The 5850-nt window shown below is 37.2% G+C and overlaps 2 pseudogenes; one reads left to right on the plus strand and one right to left on the minus strand.

Annotated features, from left to right (window-relative positions):
* Positions 1 to 891: 891 nt before the first annotated feature.
* LOC122889163 lies at positions 892 to 1371 on the minus strand (annotated as a pseudogene).
* A 3921-nt stretch (positions 1372 to 5292) lies between these two features.
* LOC122890576 lies at positions 5293 to 5424 on the plus strand (annotated as a pseudogene).
* The last annotated feature ends 426 nt before the right edge of the window (positions 5425 to 5850 follow it).

A 5850-nucleotide genomic window follows, 5' to 3' on the forward strand; every position in this document is an offset into this window, starting at 1 on the left:
TTATTGAGATCTTCTTAATACATGTGGCATGATCTTTATAATAACAATTATAACTGAAAGAAATTTCCAGAACTTCAGCACGAAAGAGACAATATCATGACAAATGAAGGAAATGTAGTGCTATACAACAACTTCCAGACTGTTCATAGAATCCCTTCCCTTTTTTTCCTTATAATTAGAAAACTACATATTGTATCTAATAGAATTATAAGTCCAAAATCAATGGAAATACATTGCTATGATTAAGCTAACTGCAATAGTAATTTCAGCTTTGTAAGCCTTATTAGTGACCCTTAATTTTTCATGCATGTATTACTTTAACACATATTAAATTGTACAAATATATCAGTGTTATGAAAACAGCTTTTCATGTAAGATTAGACTATGACCCACGAAGAAAGCCATCATAATTAAAAGTTAAAATTGTACTAATTTCTCTTTAATCATTGTATAATGTTTCTCTTCTTCAGTACTGCATGAACTAACTGTTTATTTCATAAAAATAATTATACTCACATATGGTTCTCATAATAAAAGTTATTATATATCTTTTAAAAAAAATGGTACCAGCCAGATATTATCTGGGGAATTCATACTCCTTTATGTTTAAGTAAGATTGACTCAAAACTTCAAATCCCATTGCAAATGGACGGCCACATCCATCATCAAATTTTCTGCAGATACTCAAGGATATTTGTTCTCTTGCTTGCCTTTGCCATTGGATTATTTTCATATGAATGTTATCTCTATTATATGTGTACACACACACATACACACACACACACATATATATATATATATATATATATATTTTTTTTTTTTTTTTTTTTTTTTGAGGAGAATTAACTCTGTTTTCTTAAGGGATGTGGGCAGATGTCTCATCTCAGAACTTCAGAACTTCTGGAATTGCTTCCTGGTGCCGGTGGCTTTCCAGACTTTGAACTCATTGAATCATACAGTCTTATTTAAGGACTGGCTCTCTGTCCCACTGTGACAGTATCCCCAATCTGGACAACCCTGAGTAGGGTGACAGGTGCACAGACATGTTCTTGTGGTGTTTCTCACAGTGGCTGTACTTTTGGATGTGGTGGTGGTAGTCTTGGTGGATAACAGTGGTCCTCTGCATCGTAATCATCTGGGTCACCCCACTAAACATAATCCATACTGGGATGGAGACATCACCAGGAAAGGGGCATTTCTTGTCAATATCCACGCCTTCAATGGCCTCCTTGAGCATCTTGAAGTACAGACCGATGTTTTTGTAGTATTACAGGAACTCCTCCTTGCCATTTCCTATAGCAGGACACTCTCCTTATTTTGAAAGATGGTTGGGTGTTTTTGGTGGGCCTACTCAGTCTGAATGTTGGTCATCTTTCTGGCCACCTGAAGGAAGGATGTCTTTTATATTGTTGATGTAAGCCATAATTCAGCTTTTTCATTAACCTCCTCATGCACTATGGCCTTTTGCATTTTCATCCATTTAGTAACTATTAAAGAGGGAAGAAGTTTTTCAATATGTGAATAGTTTCCCACAAGATATCCAAAAGTTAAACAACTCATATCTAGAATATGTAAGAAACTTCCAAATCAATAAGAATAATTATTCCTAATTAGATAAGTACATATTTTAAAAGGTGTTTTCACTCTATAGCTATGGGAATAGCAAAACACAGGGGCACTGGGTGGCTCAGTCGTTTGAGCATCTGACTCTTGATTTTTGTTCAGGTCATGATTTCAGGGTCCTGGGATCCAGGCCCCCATCTGGCTCCATGCACAGCAGGGAGTCTGCTTGAGGACTTCAATCCCCTCTCCCCCTTCCCTGTTTATTTCTCTCTCTCTCCCTTTCAAATAAATAAATAAGTACTAAAAAAAAGGGAGGGGGGAGAAGAAGAAGAAGAAGAGCAAAACACAGACATCTGGGTAATGCCAAATACTGTTAAGGATTTAGTGATTCAGGAACATATGCTTGATAAAACAGTAACCAGTAAAGCCAATTTGCAGAGGAAACTGCCCTAATAAAGTTGCCTGCCACCAGTAAGACAGAAAAATCAGTTGAATCATGTTGTTTCCTGTTTTGTTAATTTTGGCCATTCTAACTGGTGTAAGGTGATATCTCAATGTGGTTTTAATTTGAATCTCCCTGAGGGCTAATGATGATGAACATTATTTCATGTGTCTGATAGCCATTTGTATGTCTTGATTGGAGAAGTGTCTGTTCATATCTTCTGCGCATTTTTTGATGTGTTTGCCTGTTTCGTGTGTGTTGAGTTTGAGGAGTTCATTATAGATCCTGGATATCAACCTTTAGTCTGTACTGTCATTTGCAAATATCTTCTCCCATTCCGTGGGTTGCCTCTTTGTTTTTTTGACTCTTTCCTTTGCTGTGCAGAAGCTTTTGATTTTAACAAAACAGGAAACAACATGTGTTGGAGAGGATGTGGAGAAACGGGAACCCTCTTACACTGTTGGTGGGAATGCAAATTGGTGCAGCCTCTTTGGAGAACAGTGTGGAGATTCCTCAAAAAATTAAAAATAGAGGGCGCCTGGGTGGCTCAGTGGGTTAAGCCGCTGCCTTCGGCTCAGGTCATGATCTCAGGGTCCTGGGATCGAGTCCCGTGTCGGGCTCTCTGCTCAGCAGGGGGCCTGCTTCCCTTCCTCTCTCTCTGCCTGCCTCTCTGCCTACTTGTGATCTCTCTCTGTCAAATAAATAAATAAAATCTTTAAAAAAAAAAAAGAAATTAAAAATAGAGCTTCCCTATGACCCTGCAATTGCACTCCTGGGTATTTACCCCAAAGACACAGATGTCATGAAAAGAAGGGCCATCTGTACCCCAATGTTTATAGCAGCAATGGCCACGGTTGCCAAACTATGGAAAGAACCAAGATGCCCTTCAACGGATGAATGGATAAGGAAGATGTGGTCCATATACACTATGGAGTATTATGCCTCCATCAGAAAGGATGAATACCCAACCTTTGTAGCAACATGGACGGGACTGGAAGAGATTATGCTGAGTGAAATAAGTCAAGCAGAGAGAGCCAATTATCATATGGTTTCACTTATTTGTGGAGCATAACAAATAGCATGGAGGACAAGGGGCGTTAGAGAGGAGAAGGGAATTTGGGTAAATTGGAAGGGGAGGTGAACCATGAGAGACTATGGACTCTGAAAAACAATCTGAGGGGTTTGAAGGGGCGGGGGGGTGGGAGGTTGGGGTACTAGGTGGTGGGTATTATAGAGGGCATGGCTTGCATGGAGCACTGGGTGTGGTGAAAAAAATAATGAATAATATTTTTCTGAAAAGTAATAAATTTTTTTAAAAAAATCAGTTGAATCAGAGAGAGACAGAGACAGAGATAGAGAAGTGAAAGGTGAAAGAGAAACTAGGTTTCTTATGCTTATAAAATAACATGGCCACTGGAGAAGCAATTTATTGCAACCCTCCTACCCATATGGTCCTGGCCTCATATCCATCCCCTTCTCCCCAGTCTTTTATCTTTGGTCTCTGTGTATTGTCTGTTGCACTACACCTCATTGCAATTTCTCAAAATTTCCTGCTAGGAATAGCATTATCAATTCTCTTCCTTTTTTTTTTTATTCTTTTTAATTTTTTAATTGCCCCTTGGCTTATACTTTTGGTCTTTCTCCTTCTGACAGAGTTTATCTGGTACTTTACCAAAGGAAAGTAAGTTCCTTCTTAAAAAATCTCTCAGGTGTCATGTAAATAGAAATTTTACTATTTTGAGGGTTATTTCATGAAAAACATTCTTCCATTCATTACTAGAAAGTTCTCTAAGGAATTAAGGATAGTTATTGTAATTAATATAAAGAAGCTATCTGTAACACAAAGTACCAAAGTACTGATTTAAAGTTTAGGAGCATTCTGTACAATTAAATATTTGTTTCATTTTTAAACAATTAAAAAATATATAATCTATTAAGGAATTGCTTTTACAGGACACATTGGAATAGAAATATTCATTCTATTATAGCCTATGAGTATATTTGGGAAACAAATGAAGGATTTTATGTGTGACTCTGCACTAAACATAATTCAATCAAGAGATGCTAGGGTTCCTTCATAGGTCATTGTCCATTTCCTCCTTTATACTTAATATAAAGAACTACAGAAAGGCACTTAAATTCTAAACTGGAAGGCCTTCTTCCCTCCTAGACAGGAAAGAAGAGTTAATTAAAATATACATTCCAGGGGCTGCCTGGGTGGCTCAGTGGGTTAAGCCTCTGCCTTTCAGCTCAGGTCATGATCTCAGGGTCCTGGGATGGAGTCTCGCATCGGGCTCTCTGCTGGGCGGGGAGGCTGCTTCCTCCTCCCTCTCTCTCTCTCCCTCTCTGCCTACTTGTGATCTCTCTCTGTCAAATAAATAAAATCTTAAAAAAAAAAAAGAATTGCTTAAAATATACATTCCATTGGTATAATGATTATAGGACTGCAAAGGTTAAATCACTCAGATTTACCCACCCTGGTATCCAGCATTAATCAAGATTCTCAGGAAAGCAATAGAGCTTTTCAAAACTCACCAAGATTTTGAGTCAGGCTTAAAATAATATCATATCTTTCTTTTAGATCAGAGCTACTCCAAATTCAAGGTGCATTTCAACCTTTTGTCAGAGTGGAGGTTCTCACTGTGGATATCCGATTGCTCTAGCATCATTTATTATCTCTTTTCCATAGAACTGTTCTTGATCTTTTGGAGATGATCAGTGTGCCATAATTCTGTGAGCTATTGATGAATTCTTGTTTAGTTCCACTGACCTATAAGTCCATTCTTCATATAATACTATACAGTCTTAATTACTATAGCCATATAATAAATAGTGAATCTGGAGTGACTCCTCCTAATCTTACCTTTTTTTTTTTTCAAAAAGATTTTTAGCAACTGTAGTTCCTTCATCATTTCTTATGTATTATTAAATCATATGGTCTATATCTTGCTGGGATGTTAATAAAAACCTGAATTAAAGGATGGCTCAGTTGGTTAAGGATTCAGCTCTTGATTTTGGCTCCGGTCATGATCTCATGGGTTGGGGGACTGAGTCCCATGTTGTGAATCCATGTTCAGAGAGCGGTCTACTTGAAGATTCTCTCCCTCTGTCCTTCCCCCCACTCACACACATATTCTCTCTCTCTCTCTCTCAAATAAATAAATCTTTAAAAAATAAAAAAAAAATCTGAATTAAATCTTGATCAATTACGGGATATTTGACAGCTTAACTATGCTGAAGCTTCTGATAAATGAACACGTGTGATTATCCATTTATTTCTCTATCTCATCGCTTCTCGGCCTTTTGGCTAAGATCAAGTGTAGTATCTGTTCTTATCAGTTTAATATTTCTCTATCTTAGCAGCATTTTATATATAAGACTTGTTCACATTTTGTGAAATGTACAGCCAAGTAATCCTAGCTTAAACATTTGTAAGTGATACTATACTTTCAGTTTCATTTTCGACATACTCACTGTGAGTATATAGAAATATATATTTTATATGCTGATCTTATGTCCTGTGAACTTTCCTTTTTTTTTGTACTGCTTTCATTAGCTTTTTGTTACTGTAATACCAACTTCATAGAATAAGTTGAGTGATGTTCCCTCCACTTCATTTTTTCTAGAAGAAAATATGTAGGACTTTTTAAAATATTTTATTTATTTATTTGAGAGAGAGAGAAGAGAAGATTTGGGGATAGACAGAGAGAAGCAGACTCCCTGCTGAGCAGGGAGCCCAATGCAGGGCTCAGTTCCAGACCTGAAGATCATACTTAGAGATGTTTAATAGACTGAGTCACCCAAGCACACTGAGAATCCATAGGATTAAGGTTCATTTTATTTAA

This window comes from Neovison vison, chromosome 11, assembly GCF_020171115.1.
Source record: "Neovison vison isolate M4711 chromosome 11, ASM_NN_V1, whole genome shotgun sequence".
NCBI lineage: Eukaryota > Metazoa > Chordata > Mammalia > Carnivora > Mustelidae > Neogale > Neogale vison.